At 38.8% G+C, this 19794-nt stretch overlaps 1 protein-coding gene and 1 non-coding gene across 2 annotated transcripts in view; both read right to left on the bottom strand.

Moving 5' to 3' along the window:
- GABRG3 (gamma-aminobutyric acid type A receptor subunit gamma3) overlaps positions 1–19794 on the bottom strand; it is an 833077-nt gene that overhangs the window by 370936 nt on the left and 442347 nt on the right. The window lies entirely within an intron of this gene.
- Positions 10727–10829, bottom strand: LOC139038902 (U6 spliceosomal RNA). Its single transcript, XR_011492034.1, has one exon. It is a non-coding gene; the product is annotated as a U6 spliceosomal RNA (small nuclear RNA).

Genomic DNA, 19794 nt, shown 5'->3' with positions numbered 1-19794 from the left:
CACTTGAGAAGAATGTGTAGTCTGCTGTTTTTTTGGATAGGATGCTCTATAAATGTCAGTTAAGTCCATCTGATCTAATGTGACATGTAAAATCTGTGTTTCTTTACTAACTTTCTGTCTGGACAATCTGTCCATTGATGAAAGTGGGATATTTAAGTCCCCCACTATCATCATGATATAGCCTATTACTCTCTTTATGGTAGCTAGTATTTGCCTTACATATTGAGGTACTCTTATATTGGGTATACATATATTCAAAATCGTTATATTTTATTCTTGGATTCATCCCTTTATCATCATGTAGTGTCCTTCTTCTTTCTTATAACACTCTTTGTTTTAAAGTCCATTTTGTCTGATATGAGCATTGCTGCACCAGCACTGTTTTGATTTCTATTTGCATGGAATACCTTCACCCATCCTTTTACTTTCAGTCTGTATGTGCACCTAGGGCTGACATGGGTCTTCTGTAGACAGGACATATATGGGTCTTATTTTTGTTTTATCCACCCAGTCAGTTTATTTCTTTTGGTTGGTGCATTTAATCATTTACATTTGAGTTAATTATTGATATATATGATGCTATTACCACGTTCTTGAGTGTTTGGGTTTGTTTTGTAGGTCTTTTTCTTCTCTTGTTTTTTCTGCCTAGAGAAGTTCCTTTCACATATGCTGTAAAGCTGGTTTGGTGGTGTTAAATTCTCTTAACTTTTGTTTGTCTATAAAGCTTTTGATTTCTCTCTCAAATCTGACTGAGAGCCTTGCTGAATAGAGTATTTTTGGTTGCAGGTTCTTACCTTTCATCACTTTAAATATATCATGCCACTCCCTTCTGGCTTGCAGAGTTTCTCCTGAGAAACCAGCTGATAATCTGATGGGAGTTCCCTTGTATGTTATTTATTGTTTTTCTCTTGTTACTTTTAATATTTTATTTTTGTCCTTAATTTTTATCAATTTGGTTACTATGTGTCTTAGTGTATTTCTTCTTGGGTTTATCCTGCCTGGGCTTCTCTATGCTTCCTGGGCTTTGTTAGCTATTTCCTTTCCTGTGTTGGGGAACTTTTCAGTTATTACCACTTCAGATATTTCCCCAGGTCCTGTCTTCTCCTTCTGGGACCCTGATAATGCAAATGATGCTGTGTTTAATATTGTCCCAAAGGTCTCTAGGCTTTCTGCATTTCTTTTCATTTTTTTCTATATATCTTTCTGGGGCCATGATTTCTACTCTCTCTTTCAGGTCACTTATCCATTCTTCTGACTCAATTATTCTGTAATTGATTCCTTCTAGAGTATTGTTCATTTCTGTTTCTTTTTTCCTTAGTTCATCTAAGTCTTTGTTAACCATTTCTTACATATTCTCCATTCTTTCCCCAAGATCCTGGATTATCTTCACTATCATTATTCTGAATGCTTTTTCAGAAATTTTGCTGATCACCACTTCATTTAATTGTTCTTGGAGGGTTTTATCATATTTCTTCATCTGGGACATAAACCTCTGCATTTTCATTTTGTTTAATTTTCTTCGATTGTGGTTTTCATTCTGGAGTCTGCAGGATTGTAGTTCTCTTGCTTCTTCTGTCTACTCTCTGGTGGATGGGGTTATCTAAAAGGCTTACATAAGCTTCCTGATGGGATGGATTGGCCATTTCAACAGCTGGGTCTTTCTCTGGCGGGCAGGACCACGGTCAGTAGCTTTAATCTACTTGTCTGCTGATGATGGGGCTGTCCTGCCCCTCCTTGTTAGTTGTTTGGCCTGAGGAAACCTCACATTAGAGTCTCCAGGCCCTATGATACGGCTAATGGTGACCCCAAGAGCACTCGAACCAACGGGACTTTGCAGGGCTGCTGTTGGCAGTGCCACTGTCCTTACGGTGTGCTAAAGGATACACACCTTACTGGGCTACTGCCTCCCCACGCCTCTGCAAGAGGTCCGCCAACACTAGGAGGTAAGCCGGGTCCAGTCTCCTGCGGGGTCACGGCTCCTTTTCCCTGGATCCTGCTGTGCACAGATTTTGTGTGTGCCCTCCATGAGTGGAGTCTTCATGAGTGGAGTCTCTGTTTTTCCCAGCCTTGTGAAAATCTTGCAATCTCATCCCACTGGTCTTCAACTTCAGATTCCCTGTGAATTCCTAGTCCCTTTGTCAGATCTCCAGGCTGGGAAGCCTCACATAGGGCTCAGAACCTTCACAAAAGTAAGAGAACTTCTTTGGCATTATTGCTCTCCAGTTTAGTAGGTCACCCACTAGGAGTGTATTGTATTTGATAATACGATTGTGTCCCTCCTACCATCGTGTTGCAGCCTTTCCTTGGTCTTTTGACATGGGATATATTTTTTTGGTGGGTGCGGTTCCTATTCAACAGCTATTTGTGATTTTGGTGCTCTTGCAAGGGGAAGTGAGCACATATTCTACTCTGTTATCTTGAACCAATCCAATGCTGTCTGCTCTCACCATTTCTATTAAACTTTTCAATGGTGATATTTGCCAGAGCAGTAACATAAAGTAAAAAAATTTAAATCAAAGGAGCAAAAGTGTAGTCATTTGTAGATCACGTAACAAACTACAGAGGGTGTAAAAAAGCATAATGTCAAGATTGCAGGATCTAAGATCAATGTATTTTTTTTATAGACTGTGCTATGCTCAGTCGCTCAGTCATGTCTGACTCCTTGTGACCCCATGGACTACAGTGTGCTAGGATCATTTGTCTGTGGGGATTCCCCAAGCAAGAATACTGGAGTGGGTTGCCATACCCTCCTCCAGGGTATTTTCCAAATCCAGGGATTGAAGTCAGGTCTCCTGTATTGCAGGAGGATTCTTTACAATCTTAGCCACCAGGGTAGCCCTTTTATATACCAGGAACAATAATTGGAAATTCAAATTTAAAGCAATGCTTTCTATAATACTATCAAATATTAAAATAAATTAGCATAAATTTGACAAATGATGTGAAATACATGTAAACTAAAATCTACACAACTTTGTTTGGAGAAATTAAGGAAGACTTGAATACATGAAAAAAATATACTGTGTTTATACTGTAGAAGACACAACATTGAGAAGTTAATCTACCAATTGATCTTTCTGATGCAGATTTATTTATGCATTTCTTATTTATTTATTTTTAATTGAAGGATAATTGCTTTATAGAATTTTGTTCTTTTCTGTCAAACCTCAACATGAATCAGCCATAGGTGTACATATGTGAACTTCCCTCCCATCTCCCTACACATCCCACCCCTCTAGGTTGATACAGAGCCCCTGTCTGACCTTCCTGAGACATACAGCAAATTTCCATTGGCTATATATTTTATATATGATAATGTAAGTTTTCATGTTACTCTCCATACATCTCACCCTTTCCGCACCTCTCTGTGTGTCCATAAGTCTGTTCTCTATGTCTGTTTCTCCATTGCTGCCCTGCAAATAAATTCTTTGGTACCACCTTTCCAGATTCCATATATATGCATTAGTATATGATATTTATCTGTCTCTTTCTGACTTACTTCACTCCATATAATAGCATCTAGGTTCACCCACCTCATTAAAACTGACTCAAATGTGTTCCTTTTTGTGGCTGAGTAATATTCCATTAGGTTCCAAATAGGAAAAAGAGTACTTCAAGGCTGTATATTGTCATCCTGCTTATTTAACTTACATGCAGAGTACATCATGAGAAATGCTGGGCTGGAGGAAGCACAAGCTAGAATCAAGATTGCCATATCAATAACCTCAGATATGCAGATGACACCACTCTTATGGCAAAAAGTGAAGGACTAAAGAGCCTCTTGATGAAAGTGAAAGAGGAGAGTGAAAAAGGTGGCTTAAAGCTCAACATTCAGAAAACTAAGATCATGGCATCTGGTCCCATCACCTCATGGGAAATAGATGGGGAAATAGTGGAAACGGTGGCTGACTTTATTTTTCTGGGCTCCAAAATCACTGCAGATGGTGATTGCAGTCATGAAATTAAAAGATGCTGACTCCTTGGAAGGAAAGTTATGACCAACCTAGACAGCACATTAAAAAGCAGAGACATTACTTTGCCAACAAAGGTCCGTCTAGTCAAGGCTATGGTTTTTCCAGCAGTCATGTATGAATGTGAGAGTTGGACTATAAAGAAAGTTGAGCACCAAAGAATTGATGCTTTTGAACTGTGGTGTTGGAGAAGACTCTTGAGAGTCCAACCAGTCCATCCTAAAGGAGATCAGTCCTGCGTGTTCATTGGAGGGACTGATGTTGAAGCTAAAACTCCAATACTTTGGCCACTTGATGTGAAGGGCTGACTCATTTGAAAAGACCCTGATGCTGGGAGAGTAGGAGGAGAAGGGGAAGACAGAGGATGAGATGGCTGGATGGCATCACTGACTCAAGAACATGGGTTTGGGTAGACTCTGGGAGTTGGTGATGGACAGGGAGGCCTGCCATGCTGCAGTTCATGGGGTCGCAAAGAGTCGGACATGACTGAGCGACTGAACTGAACTGAATATTCCATTATATATATACACCACAACTTCTTGATACATTCATCTGTCAATGGACATCTAGGTTGCTTCCATGTTCTAACTATTGTAAATAGTACTGCAATGAACATTGGGGGTACCGATATCTTTTTCAATTTTGGTTTCCTCAGGGTAGATGCCTAGGAGTTGGATTGCTGGGTTGTACGGTGGTTTTATTCTTGTTTTTTTTAAGGATTCCCCTACCTGTATCAACTTATATTTCCACCAACAGTGCAAGTATGTTCCCTTCTCTCCACACCCTCTCCAGCATTTATTGTTTGTAGACTATTTTGATGATGGTCATTCTGACTGGTGTGAGGTGATATCTCATTGTAGTTTTGATTTGCATTTCTCTAATAATGAGTAATATGAGCATCTTTTCATGTGCTAGCCATCTGTATGTCTTCTGGAGAAATGGCTCTTTAGGTCTTTTCCCAACTTTTTTATTGGGGTGTTTATTTTCTCTGGTATTGAGCTGTATATTGGAACTGACTGTATATTTTGGAAATTAATCCTTTGTCCATTGCTTCATTTGCTCTTATTTTCTCCCATTCCAAGGTTTGTCTTTCCACCTTGTTTATATATGGTTCCCTTTGCTGTGCAAAAGCTTTTACATTTCATCAGGTCCCACTTGTTTAATTTTGTTTTTATTTCTATTACTCCAGGAGGTGGTTCATAGAGGATCTTGCTTTTATTTATATCAACAAGTGTTCTGTCTGTGTTTTCCTCTAAGAGATTTATAGTTTATGGTCTTACATTTAGGTTTTTAATCCATTTTGAGCTTATCACTGTATATGGTGTTAGGAAGTGTTCTAATTTCATTCTTTTACATGGAGATGTCCAGTTTTCCCAGCACCACTTGTTGAAGAGGCTGTCTTCACTCCATTGTATATTCTTGCATCCTTTGTAAAAAATAAGGTACCCATAGGTTCATGGGTTTATCTCTGGGCTTTCTATCTTGTACCATTGGTCTATAGCTCTGTTTTGGGGCCAGTACCATACTGTCTTGATGACTGTAGCTTTTTATTATAATCTGAAGTCAGGGAGGTTGATTCCTCCAGCTCCATTCTCCTTTCTCAAGACTGCTTTAGCTATTCAAGGTCTTTTGTGTTTCCACATGAATTGTGAAATTTTTTGTTCTAGTTCTGTAAAAAATGACATTGGTAATTTGATAGGGATTGCATTGAATCTGTAGATTGTATTTGGTAGCATAGTCATTTTCACAATATTGATTCTTCCTACCCAGGAACATGAAATATTTCTCCATCTGTTTATGTTGTCTTTGATTTCTTTTATCAGTGTCTTATAATATTCTGTATACAGTTCTTTTGTCTCCTTATTGAAGTAGCTCAGTCGTGTCCGACTCTTTGAGACTCCACGGACTGTAGCCTACCAGGTTCCTCATCCATGGGATTTTCCAGGCAAGAATACTGGAGTGGGTTGCCATTTCCTTCTCCAGGAGATCTTCCTGACCCAGAGATTGAACTCGGGTCTCCCGCATGGTAGGCAGATGCTTGATCATCTGAGCCATTAGGTAGGTTTTTTGATATTTTATATTTGTTGTTGTAGTGGTGTATGGTATTGATTCCTTAATTTCCCTTTATTATTTTCATTGTTAATATAAAGGAATGCAAGTGATTTCTGTGTATTGATTCTGTATCCTGCAACTTTGCTAAAATCACACATTAGCTCTAGTACTTTTTGATAATATCTTTAGGGTTTTTTATGTATATTATCATGTCATCTGCAAACAGTGAGAGCTTTACTTCTTCTATTCCTATCTGGATTCCTTTTATTTCTTTTTTTTCTCTGATTGCTGTAGCTAGGACTTCCAAAACTATGTTGAATAACAGTGGTAACAGTAAACACTATTGTCTTGTACCTGATCTTAGAAGAAGTGTTTTCAGTTTTTCACCACTGCAAATAATGTTTGCTGTGTGCTTATCATATATGGTCTTTATTTTGTTGAGATAGGTTCCCTCTATGCCAATTTTTTAAAGAGTTATTATCATAAATGGGTGCTGAATTTTGTCAAAGGCTTTTTCTGCATCTACTGAGATTATCATATGTTTTTATCTTTCAATTTGCTAATATGGTGCTTCGCATTGATTGGTTTGTTTATATTGAACCATTGGAAAAGACCCTGATGTTGGGGAAGATTGAAGGAGGGAGGAGAAGAGGACGGTAAAGGATGAGATGGTTGGATGGCATCACTGACTCAATGGACAAGAGTTTGAGTAAGCTCTGGGAGTTGGTGATGGACAGGGAAGCCTGGAGTGCTGTAGTCCATGGGATCACAAGGAATTGGACATGACAGAGCGATTGAACTGAACTGAAGAATCCTTGCATCCCTGGAATAACCCCAGCTTGATCATGGTGTATGAGCTTTTTAATGTGTTGTTGAATTCTGTTAGCTAAAAGTTTGTTGAGTGTTTTCGCATCTATGTTCATCAGTGATATTGGCCTGTAATTTTCTATTTTTGTGTTGTCTTTGCCTGGTTTTGGTATTAGAGTGATGGTGGCCTTGTAGAATGAGTTTGGAATTGTTTCTTCCTCTGCAATTTTTGAAATTGTTTTAGAAGGATAGGCATTAGACCCTCTCTAAATGAAAGAATTCACCTGTGAAGCCATCTGGTCCTGGGCTTTTTTCTTTCTTTTTTTTTTGAGAGAGATTTTTGATCAAAGTTTAGATTTCAGTACTTATAACTGGGTTGCTCATAATTTATATTTCATCCAGGTTCAGTCTTAGAAGATTGAACTTTAATAAGAATCTGTCCTTTTCTTCCAGGTTATACATTTTATTGCCATTTTTTTTTTCATAAAAGTTCTTTGTTTCTCTGCCTTGCCTCTTGCAACCTCTTCTTTTTCATTTTTAATTTTGTTGATTTGATTCTTCTCTCTTTTTTCTTGATGAGTCTGGATAAAGGTATCTCAATTTTATTATCTTCTCAAAGAACCAGCTTTTAGTTTTATTAATCTTTACTATTGTTTCTTTGATGCTAAAGCTGAAACTCCAATACTTTGGCCACGTCATGCGAAGAGTTGATTCATTGGAAAAGACCCTGATGCTGGGAGGGATTGGGGGCAGGAGGAGAAGGCGACGACAGAAGATGAGATGGCTGGATGGCATCACCGACTTGATGGGCATGAGTTTGAGTAAACTCCGGGAGTTGGTGATGGACAGGGAGGCCTGGTGTGCTGCGATTCATGGGGCCTCGAAGAGTTGGACACGACTGAGCAACTGAACTGAACTGAACTATTGTTTCTTTAATTTCTTTTTCACTTATTTCTGCTCTGATATTCATGATTTCTTTCCTTATGCTGACTTTGGGGTTTTTTGTTTTGTTTTGTTTTTTTTCCCAGTTATTTTAGGTGTAAAGTTATGTTGTCTATTCTATGTTTTTCTTGTTTGTTGAGGTAGGGTTTTATTGCTATAAACTTCCCTCTTAGAACTGCTTTTGCTGCATCCCATAGGTTTTGAGTTGTCATGTTTTCATTGTCATTTGTTTCTAGGAATTTTTTAATTTCCTTTTTGATTTCTTTAGTAACCTGTTCATTATTTAGAAATGTATTGTTTAATCTCTATGTGTTTGTGCTTTTATACAGTGTTTTTCTTGTAATTGATATCTAGTCTCATAGAATTGTGGTTGGAAATGTTGCTTGATATGATTTCAATTTTCTTAAATCTACTGAGGTTTGATTTGTGACCCAAGATGTGGCCTATCCTGGAGAATGTTCCATGCGCACTTGAGAAGAAGGTATATTCTTCAGCATTTGGATGGAATGTCTTGAAGATATCAATGAGATCCATCTCATCTAATGTATCATTTAAAACGTGTTTCCCTATTAATTTTCTGTTTTGATTATCTGTACATAGATGTAAGTGGGGTGTTAAATTTACTACTGTTATTGTTCACTGTCAATTTCTCCTTTTATGTCTGTTAATGTTCATCTTATGCATTGAGGTGCTCCTGTGTTGGGTGCACAGATATTTACCATGTTATGTCTTCCTCTTGGATTGATCCCTTGATGATCATGTAGTGTCCTCCCTTATCTCTTGTAATCCTCTTTATTTTAAGGTCTATTTTGTCTGATATGAGGATTGCTACTCCAGCTTTCTTTTGCTTCCCATTTGCATGGAATATAGTTTTTCATCCTCTCACTTTCAATATTTAGGTCTGAAGTGGATTTCTTGTAGACAGCATATATATATGGGTATTGTTTTTTTTTTTTTTTTTTGGTGGTTGTAAAAACTAAATATCATTTTATTTTTTCAATAGCTTCAGCTAAGCACTATAATATGTTTTTTTGTTATGCTCAATTTAACTTTTTTTTTTTTTTATTGGCAGCTGTTACCTTTGCTCTGTTGACTTCTTCTTTTTTTTTTTTTCATTTATTTTTATTAGTTGGAGGCTAATTACTTTACATCATTACAGTAGTTTTTGTTATACATTGAAATGAATTAGCCATGGATTTACATGTATTCCCCATCCCAGTCCCCCCTCCCATCTCCCTCTCCACCCGATCCCTCTGGGTCTTCCCAGTGCACCAGGCCCGAGCACTTGTCTCATGCATCCAACCCGGGCTGGTGATCTGTTTCACCCTAGATAATACACATGTTTTGATGCTGTTCTTTCGAAACATCCCACCCTCGCCTTCTCCCACAGAGTCCAAAAGTCCGTTCTATACATCTGAGTCTCTTTTTCTGTTTTGCATGTAGGGTTATCATTACCATCTTTCTAAAGTCCATATATATGTGTTAGTATACTGTAATGGTCTTTATCTTTCTGGCTTACTTCACTCTGTATAATGGGCTCCAGTTTCATCCATCTCATTAGAACTGATTCAAATGAATTCTTTTTAATGGCTGAGTAATATTCCATGGCGTATATGTACCACAGCTTCCTCATCCATTCGTCTGCTGATGGGCATCTGGGTTGCTTCCATGTCCTGGCTATTATAAACAGTGCTGCGATGAACATTGGGGTGCACGTGTCTCTTTCAGATCTGGTTTCCTTGGTGTGTATGCCCAGAAGTGGGATTGCTGGGTCATATGGCAGTTCTATTTCCAGTTTTTTAAGAAATCTCCACACTGTTTTCCACAGTGGCTGTACTAATTTGCATCCCCACCAACAGTGTAAGAGGGTTCCCTTTTCTCCACACCCTCTCCAGCATTTATTGCTTGTAGACTTTTGGATAGCAGCCATCCTGACTGGCGTATAATGGTACCTCATTGTGGTTTTGATTTGCATTTCTCTGATAATGAGTGATGTTGAGCATCTTTTCATGTGTTTGTTAGCCATCTGTATGTCTTCCTTGGAGAAATGTCTGTTGAGTTCTTTGGCCCATTTTGTGATTGGGTCATTTATTTTTCTGGAGTTGAGCTGGAGGAGTTGCTTGTATATTTTTGAGATTAATCCTTTGTCTGTTGCTTCGTTTGCTATTATTTTCTCCCAAGGGTATTGTTTTAGTATCCATTCAGCCAGTCTATGTCTTTTGGTTGGAGCATTTAATTAATTTATATGTAAAATAATTATTGGTACAGATGTTCCTATTGCCATTTTCTTAATTGTTTGGGGCTTGTTTTTGTAGATCTTTATTTTCTCTTGTATTTCCTGACTATATAAGTCCCTTTAACATTTGTTGTAAAGCTGGTTTGCTGGTAACGAATTCTCTTAACGTTTGCTTGTCTGAAAAGCTTTTTATTTCTCCATCAATTTTGAATGAGATCCTTGCCGGGTAGAGTAATCTTGGTTGTAGATTTTTCCTTTCTGTACTTTAAACATATTCTGCTATTCCCTTCTGACCTGCAGAGTTTCTTCTGCAAGATTAGCTCTTAGACATATGGGGCTTGCCTTGTATGTTACTTCTTGCTTTTCCCTTGCTGCTTTTAATATTCTTTGTGTTTAATCTTTGTTTGTCTGGTCAGTATGTGTCTTGGCGAGTTTCTCCTTGAGTTTATCCTGTATGGGACTCTTTGTGCCTTTTGGACTTAAATGACTATTTCCCTTGCCATGTTGGAGAACTTTTCAACTATAATTTCTTCAAAAATTTTCTCATACCCTTTCTTTTTCTCTTCTTCTTCTGGGACCCCTATAATTCGAATGTTGGTGAGTTTAATATTGTCCCAGGAGTCTCTTAGACTATTCTCAGTTTTTTTCAGCTTTTTTACTTTATTCTGCTATTCAGCAGTTATTTCCACCATTTTATCTTCCAGCTCACTGATCCTTTACAAATATGGAATGCTTCACAAATTTGCATGTCATCCCTGCCCAGGGGCCATGCTAATCTTCTCTGTATCATTCCAATTTTAGTATATGTGCTGCTGAAGCAATACCATTTATGCATTCTTAATAAAACTACAGGCTTCCCTCGTGGCTCAGTGGTAAAGAATCTGCCTGCCAAATCAGGAGACGGAGGTTTGATGCCTGGGTTGGGAATGTCCCCTGGAGATGGAAATGGCAACCCACTCCAGTATTCTTGCCTGGGAAATCCTATGGACAGAGGAGCCTGGCAGGCTACAGTTAATGGGGTTGCAAAAGAGTCAGACATGACTTAGTGACTAGACAATAACAACAATATAAATACAGTCGGATTTTATTTTAGTAATTGACAAACTATTTCTAAAATATGGGACTGCAAAGCACCCATAGTAGCCAGTAAAATTTTTAAAGAGAAGACCAAAGGTTCAGAGCTACAGATCCAATTTCAGGGTTTAGTTTAGAGATGCAGTAAATCCAGACAGTGTGATAAAGACAAATAAGTGGACCAATGGTTAGGATCGAGTCCAGATATGGATTGTGGCACAGAGGGATAACTGATTTTTGACAAATGTAAGAAGACAACACAGAATGATCCTTGCAACAAATAGTGTGTAAAGATTAGGTATCCATATGAAAAAAATAGTATTTTTTGATCCATATTTTACACTGCATACAATTATTACCTCAAAATGGGTTGTTGATCTAAATATAAAACTTAAACCTTACAAACTTTTATAAGAAAACATAGGAGAAAATCTTAGATTTGCTGATAAATTTTATGTAAAACTACAAAAGCATGATTCATGGGGAAAAAAACTGATAAACTGGATTTCATCAAAATTAAACATATCTGTTCTACAAAAACACAGTTAAGAAAACGAATGACAAGTGCAGACTAGGAAAAGCACCTGCAGTGCACATATGTGATAAAGGGCATGTACTGAAAACAAAAGTACTCACTTTCGCGCTCTGAAATCTTTTCTCCTAACATTGGCCAGAATTGCTCTTTAAAATGCATGTCCATTCACATCACACCCCTGCCTAGAGCCTCCAGCACTTCCCCAGACTCCTGAAGGCCTTGGTCATCTCCAGCACGTTTCTCCTGCTGTTTCTCAGGCACAAGAGCTTCAAGCTTGCTGGCCTTCCTCAGTTCCTCCAGAGGCAACCATGTCCATGCTTCTCTACACCACTGGGTCCCCCGCTCTGATGTTACCTCCAAATAGGACCCTTCCTCATTTCTGTGCCCCTCCCTGTCCGAACAGTGCCTTGTTCACCTCTCAGGTGTCAGCTCAAACATTATGCCCCTCAAGATTCCCTTCTTGACCCTCCAGGAGATGGGGACATGGATTCTCCCAGAATTCTGTGCCTCTCTTTCCCAGTATGTGTTACCACTGTGGCTTATGAAAAGTAGTGGTCAGCTTAATGTTTGTCTACTCAACATGAGGACAATGCCCATTGTCTCAGTAAGAGGCAGGGCCCAACAGATAAAAGTATTTACAAACATTTGTTTGAACAATCATAACTGAACACAGTTGACTTGGCAGAATGAATTCTAGGCACAGGATTTTTGGTTGATAAATTTAAACCAAAAATGATCCCCACAGATAGATGGAAAGAAAATGAATGTTTTAAATATTTTGGTTTCCATCTGTGCATCAAATATTCCCATCTGCTCCTAAAAACAGCTATTAATAGGATTCATTTGCTTGTTTGAAAAAGTGACAAGTTCAAATCTCTTAATTTGGGGAACTATCCAAATATCAGTCACAGCATCATTTCTCTTACAGAATGAATGGTTACAGGAATCAGGACCTGGTGACTTAAGCAAAACAGCATCACACATTTCTGGTGAATTTTCTTGGGACTCAATACAGTTTACAGATGACTGACCACTGGGGTTGAGATTGACATGTCACTAAACTCTTAAAAAAGAAATTGTGGCTATGATACTGCATTTCATTGCTGAATTTAAGTTATTCCAATCTTTCCACTATAAATCCTAGTAGTAAGTAAATACTCTTTCAGGGAAGTTTATGTTCTCTATAATCTGGATGTAATCCTGGCACTTTGTGCTATCTGTGAGGGCCCCTGGGTTTGATGCAAGTGGGCTCTCATGATTCCATTTCTAAAGAGGAATTCACTTAACAGTTATCTTTGTCTGTGATGGAAATGAGAGCCCAGGTGATTCAAAACGAATGGTTCTCACTTGTGCCCAACTGATACAATAATCAGTTGAGGAAACATGTGTTTCTTTTGTGTAGAAAATAGCACTAGGCATAGTGCAGGGAGAAAAACTTTATAGTTCAGTGGACTCAGTTTTCTCAAAATTATTTGCTAATTAAAAGAAAAGCTTAAATGACTTCTTGATAAGTCATTTAACTTTCTTTTGGTTCTACATATGCATCCCTAGAAATTTCTCAAATTGCTGAAGACAGTACTTAAATCAGGTAAGGATATTTGTCTCACCACGAATAAAGAATGAAAAACATGTTAGTAAAACTTACAAACATAAAAAAAAAAACAACTTACAAACATCCTCAAAATTCCAGTGGTTATTCAGTGTGGAAGACAGGGCAGAGGGAGGAAGGGATTAAGATGTCACCTTCTTGGTAAGGTGAAACTGGATCCCCAAAAGAAATCATTCATCTAATAGGAGATATGGAGATATAGAAAAGAACCACTAAGACTCATTACAGATGAACATATCTCTTTGCATCCCTACTTTGAAAATAGTATTCTTACAAGAAAGCATTATGGAGATGACTCTGGCTAAAGGTACCCAGCATGACTGGAAAGTAAAGTCCACTAACTACCTCCAGCTTGGATCACTAAAGGAAAAACAGATGATAACTAACAAATGGAAAAACAAAAGTGTCCCTCTAAATTCTGAGATGTTCTGTTCTCTCACAAGGCATACAGTGGATTTTCCCTCCCTCAAAAGACACTCAGGTCTCTTGCTCCTGCCCAAGTAAGATGCACAAATATGAACCACTGTCTTCTGTTCTCATATAATATGTTCAGGAAGAAAAGAATTTGAGAGAGAATGGGTAGTCTTGAAAATGAGCTCTGATTTGTCATATACTCAGAACAGAAAGGCAAGTTGGACTCTGCTCAGAGATCTGTTGGAAAGAAAGGAGAAAGTGATAATAAAGAGCAAATACATCTGTGTCTCTTTTTCTGTTTTGCATATAGGGTTATCGTTACCATCTTTCTAAATTCCATATATATGCATTAGTATACTGTATTGGTCTTTATCTTTCTGGCTTACTTCACTCTGTATAATGGGCTCCAGTTTCATCCATCTCATTAGAACTGATTCAAATGAATTCTTTTTAATGGCTGCGTAATATTCCATGGTGTATATGTACCACAGCTTCCTTATCCATTCGTCTGCTGATGGGCATCTAGGTTGCTTCCATGTTCTGGCTATTATAAATAGTGCTGCAATGAACATTGGGGTGCACATGTCTCTTTCAGATCTGGTTTCCTCAGTGTGTATGCCCAGAAGTGGGATTGTTGGGTCATATGGCAGTTCTATTTCCAGTTTTGGGAAGACCCAGAGGAATTGGGTGGAGAGGGAGGTGGGAGGGGGGGTCGGGATGGGGAATACATGTAAATCCATGGCTGATTCATGTCAATGTATGACAAAAACCACTACAATATTGTAAAGTAATTAGCCTCCAACTAATAAAAATAAATGAAAAAAAAAGAGCAAATACATTTTATAAAGAGATTTTGGGTAGCAGAGGTGGGATCTAATGATTTACAGGGAAAAACAAGGAAAGAAATCATATTATTGGCCTCAATTCTAAATACATAAATTTGAAGAATGAAAAAAGTGAACTTATAGAATGGAGGCTTTTTTAAAAGATAGAAATGTGGAAATTCAATAGCATGAATTGAAGTGAAATAAGCTTTTCAATAATTTTGCAAGTTAGAAAGTTACTCCCTGAGGATAGAAATATGTACTAGGGAAGGTTTATATAAAGGGGAAAAGAAAGAAGAGGTAGTTTCTACTTATAATTCTCTGTCAACTAAACTGTCAATGTGATAAACACCAGGTATATATAATTACATGTATTTTATATACTTATGTAATTAAATACATATATGAGAAAAGATAGACCAGTACCAGGAGGGTATGTGATGCAGAGTGACAGCTCCTCGCCCATCTTACCAACCCAAATCCCTCTATCCTGAGCAGAGGCAAGTGGTGGGGGAAGTCAGTTCTTTCCACTGATTCTCACTCTGATGTTCAATGTCAGCTCTCTAGATAATGCTTTGCACTGGAACACACATTAAGTTTCCAGTTTTAGACTCCAGTATATGAAAACCAAGTCTCCCAATATGGCTCTAAGACTGGTTCCATATTGGCTACCTTTGCAACTTTAAATTGTCTGCTTCCAACTGCTTCCTTCTTCTGGAGATAAATCTTGATTCACAGTGTCACACAATAAGCTGACTTTTTGTCCCATTTCTCAGTTTCTAATTTCATCTACAAACAATTAAAGTTTCCATGTCTAAAGTTTCTAGAAGTTGAAAATTTTAAATTATCATTGTTACCACAGAGATAGGTAGAGTAGCATTGCGCTGTTTTATTTATGCAAGTCTTACTTTGTTCCTCATGACTGTCTTTCTTTGAGATTCTCTAGTGGCTCAGTGGTCAAGAATCTGCCTGATAATGCAGGAGATGTAGGAGCTGTGGGTTTGATCCCTGGGTCAGGAAGATCTCCTGGAGGAGGAAATGGTAACCCACTTCAGTATTCTTGCCTGGCGAATCCCATGGACAGAGGAGCAGCCTACAGTCCACAGGGTTGCAAAGAGTCAGGCACGACTGAGCAACTGAGAATGCAGGCATCTTTCTTTTATCCGTGTGTTATTGGCCCATGTTACATCATCTGATGCATACTTGCTTTGTCCCAACACTCTTCCTCCTGACCCTCGACCAATTCAGTCCTGTACAGCTGGTATAATCTACAGAACATTGCTCTGGAACTCTTTCCATCTATCTCCTGCATTGGGTTCCCTGTCTCTTGGATCTAGTATCTTTCTTCACATTTTGTTTATTTACCTTTTTTCTTGTCGGAGGCAAACTGTCTTAGCCCATGACATATACTAATGTCTTTATTTTACTATCACACATGTTATGGACTAATATTTCTCCAAAATTCCTCCAATGTGACTGTTTGGAGATAGGGCCTCGAAAGAGGTATAATTAAGGTTTAATGAGATCAGAGTCGGATCCTGATCCAGTAAGACTCTGGCCTTGTAAGAAGAGGGAGAGATGGCAGGGACGTGTGCTCATGTGCTCAGAGAGAAGTCTGCGTAGGACACAGTGAGAACACAGTCGTTTGCACATCAAGTAGAGAGGCCATATGAGGAACCAACCATGCCAACATTTTGAGCTCAGACTCACAGCCTCCAGAACTGTGAGAAGATAAATTTCTGTGGTTTGAGCCATGCAATCTGTGCTATTTGGTTATGGAAGCCCTTGCTGACTAATACAGCATATCACATGTATTTGAGTGCTGGGTATGGGAGTTAAGACACAAAATTATTTTCCCCAAGTTTGAACACATCCTCTCAAAGCTCCTTTGTGTTTCAGCATCCAGTGTCATTGACGAGATTCTGAAACCATCATAATTTTCTTTCTATTCACAACTGACCTCTTTTCCTAGTATTCCAAAATTTTACAGATAGGCATTAAAGAGAAAAATCTCTATTTTTCTAGTCGCAGTACTTGGCATTTGATTTCCTTTCCAAAATAAATATTTATTTTCCACTGAAGAATGTTTAAGTTATTTATTTCATCGTTTCCTTACCTCCACACACTCTGTGACCTCTTCCTAAAACTTCTATTAGGCTGGATTCTGGACTTTTTTTTAAAAAAAGAAATGCTCTTTGTTTTCTTTACACTCATAATTACTATCCTTTCATTTTCTATTTTTTAGCTTTTATTTTTAATTGGAGGATAATTGCTTTACAGTTTTGTGTTGGTTTTTGTCTCACAACACTGTGAATCAGCTATAAGTATACATATATCTCCTCCGTCTTGAGCCTCCCTGCCCCCCTCCCCCATCTCAACCCTCGAGGTCATCTCAGAACACTAAGCTGAGCTTCCTTTGTTTTATGCAACTTCCCACTAGTTACCTGTTTTACACTACATGTTAATGCATATATTTCAGTGCTACTCTCTCAATTCATTCCAGCCTCTCCTCTCCTGCTGTGCCCACAAGTCTATTCTCTTCATGTGTCTCTATGCCTGCCCTACAAATAGGTTCACCAGCACCATTTTTCTAGATTCCATATATATGTGTTAATATGCAACTGTAGCTCAATATCAGAAAAACAAATAACTCAATCAAAAGATGGGCAGAAGACCTAAACAAACATTTTCCCAAAGAAGACATACAGATGGACCATGAACACTTGAAAAGTTGCCCAACATTGCTCACTATTATAGAAATGCAAATCAAAACCACAATGAGGAATCACCTCATTACAGTCAGAATGGCCATCATCAAAAAAAATCTACAAACTTTTAATGCTGGAGAGGATGTGGAGAAAAGGGAACCTTCTCGCTCACTATTGATGAGAATGTAAATTGATACAGTCACTATGTAGAACAATATGGAGATTCCTTTAAAAACTAGGAATAAAATTACAATATGACCCAGCAACCTCACTACTGGGCATATACCCTAAGGAAACCACAATTTAAAAAGACACATGTACCCCGATGTTCACTGTAACACTATTTATGATAGCCAGGACATGGAAGAAACGTAGATGTTCATCGACAAGTGAATGGATAAAGAAGCTGGATATACACAATGGAATATTACTCAACCATATAAAGAAATAAATTTCAGTCAGTTGAACTGAGGTAGATGAACCTAGAGCCTGTTATATAGAATGAAGTCATAAAGAGAAAAACAAATAAGTTTTATTTTAAAAGGAAATTTCCTGTGCTTTATCTCTCATTTTTTAACCAAATTTTATATTTCCTTAATATAAAGAACCTTTATTATTATTCCCCAGTTCTTAATTCTCCTCTGGACTATTAGCTAATCTTTTTTTTCTTTTTTAAATCAAGGTATTTTGTATTTACATCTCAGGTTTCCTTTTACTTTGTGATGATCATGGTTATCCATTTATATTAGGTCTTGGATATAGAAAAGCTGCTGCTTAAGTAGGTGCAAGGCTGCAGGCAGGGAGAGTGAACTCAGGAGTATCTCAGGGACCCCCTCCCCCCAACTACCTGCCTGTTCATCTCTCCTGGAGAACAACTTGTAGGTGTTTTCTGGGGGAAGACATGACTTGCAGTGTGATCCTCAGGACAGGGAAAGTTATCCTCTATCTGTGTGGCTATTGTTTCCCAGCCCACATCTCCAGACTTGGGCCTCTTCATGTGCTGAAGGACCCAGTGATCTCTGAGTGGCCTCCCCAACTCCGGTTCCCCACTCTCTGTGAGACGTCCCTCATTACTCACAATGATGATCCACCTCCTCTGGTCCTCACTGCAGTTACTGGGTGCTGTTCACTTTCTCACTACCGTGGAAACTGGAGCAGGGAATGAATGTGCACTTCCTAACCTGTCCCAGGGAAAGAGACTGCTGATGAGTTGCCCCAGAAGGCAAAGGGGAAGGTCTGAACTTGTTCCTTTGAGGAGCTGGAGGCTTGGGGAGAGTGTACTACACTGTCTTAGACAGAACTCAAGAGGGTAAAGAGAGGAGTCTTTGTGGTGTAGGTAGGTATATTCCCAAGGCTTTGGAACATTAGGAGATGCTGGAAAGGTAACTACCAACTACATGTGCTCAGTCGCTTTAGTCATGTCCAACTCTTTGTGACCCCATGGACCATAGCCCACTAGGAACCTCTGTCCATGGGATTTTCCCAGCAAGAATACAGGAGTAGGTCATCATGCCCTCCTCCAGGGGATCTTCCTGACCCAGGGATCAAACCCGCATCTCCTGCATTTCAGGTGAGTTCTTTATCTGCTGAGCCATTGGGGAAGCCTACTACCAACTATAATAAATATAGAAAACAAGGCTTTGCAGAAAGCTGTCTGCTTCATTCAGGATATCCAAGGATATCTTGGAACAGAGAAAAAAGAAGTGTCAGCGGGTGGGGGGAAGTGGGGAAGAGAGAGAAGGAAGAAACAGCAAAGATGCACCAGGAATTTGGTAGCAGAGTGGGAGGTGGGAAGTATGAGGAAGGCAAAACCTCCTAGAGGACTGAGATGTTCAGAAAATTTAAAAAGAAAGGGGTATCCTTCTGACTAGGTGCCAGCCAACCTATGTGCTGGGACATGACAACCCACCCTATAGATAGCCAGCAGGAGGCGTCCAGCCTCTCCCAGTGTCTGGGGCCTCCAGAACACGGTCTGGTATGCAGAGTGGTCACTCATAGTTTGGAGCTATAAAGGAAACAGCTCTCAGCCCGTGGACAAAGTGATCCAGGAGACTGAAGAGAGTTTTTTTTTTTTTTTCATTTATTTTTATTAGTTGGAGGCTAATTACTTTACAATATTGTAGTGGTTTTTGTCATACATTGACATGAATCAGCCTTGGATCTACAAGCAATAAATGCTGGAGAGGGTGTGGAGACAGTGTTTTAAATGTCATAATTTGATGGACGTTTAGCTGGTTTCCATACCTTGACTATTACTAATGCTGTTTTAATAAACGTGAGTGTGCAGATAGCACTTTTGTAACTTGTTTTCATTTCCTTTGGTTCAAGGGATGAGTGGATAAAGAGAATGTCGATTAGCCGTGAAAAAGAAGGAACTCGGGCCATTTGTAGCAGTGCAGGTGGACCTGGAGCCTCATTTGCTAAGTCAGTCAGAGAAAGACAGATACTGAATAATATCACTTACAACATCTAAAAAGCCAACTCATAGTAAAAGAGAGTACAATGGTGGTTACTTGGTGATGGGGAGTGAGGGCATTCAGGAGATGATGGTCAAAGGGTACAAACCTACAACTAGAAGATGAAGAAATTCTGGGGACCTAATGCACAGCAGAGTGATTACAG

This window comes from Odocoileus virginianus, chromosome 16, assembly GCF_023699985.2.
Source record: "Odocoileus virginianus isolate 20LAN1187 ecotype Illinois chromosome 16, Ovbor_1.2, whole genome shotgun sequence".
Lineage (NCBI taxonomy): Eukaryota > Metazoa > Chordata > Mammalia > Artiodactyla > Cervidae > Odocoileus > Odocoileus virginianus.
This window is presented reverse-complemented; position numbering and strand designations above follow the sequence as displayed.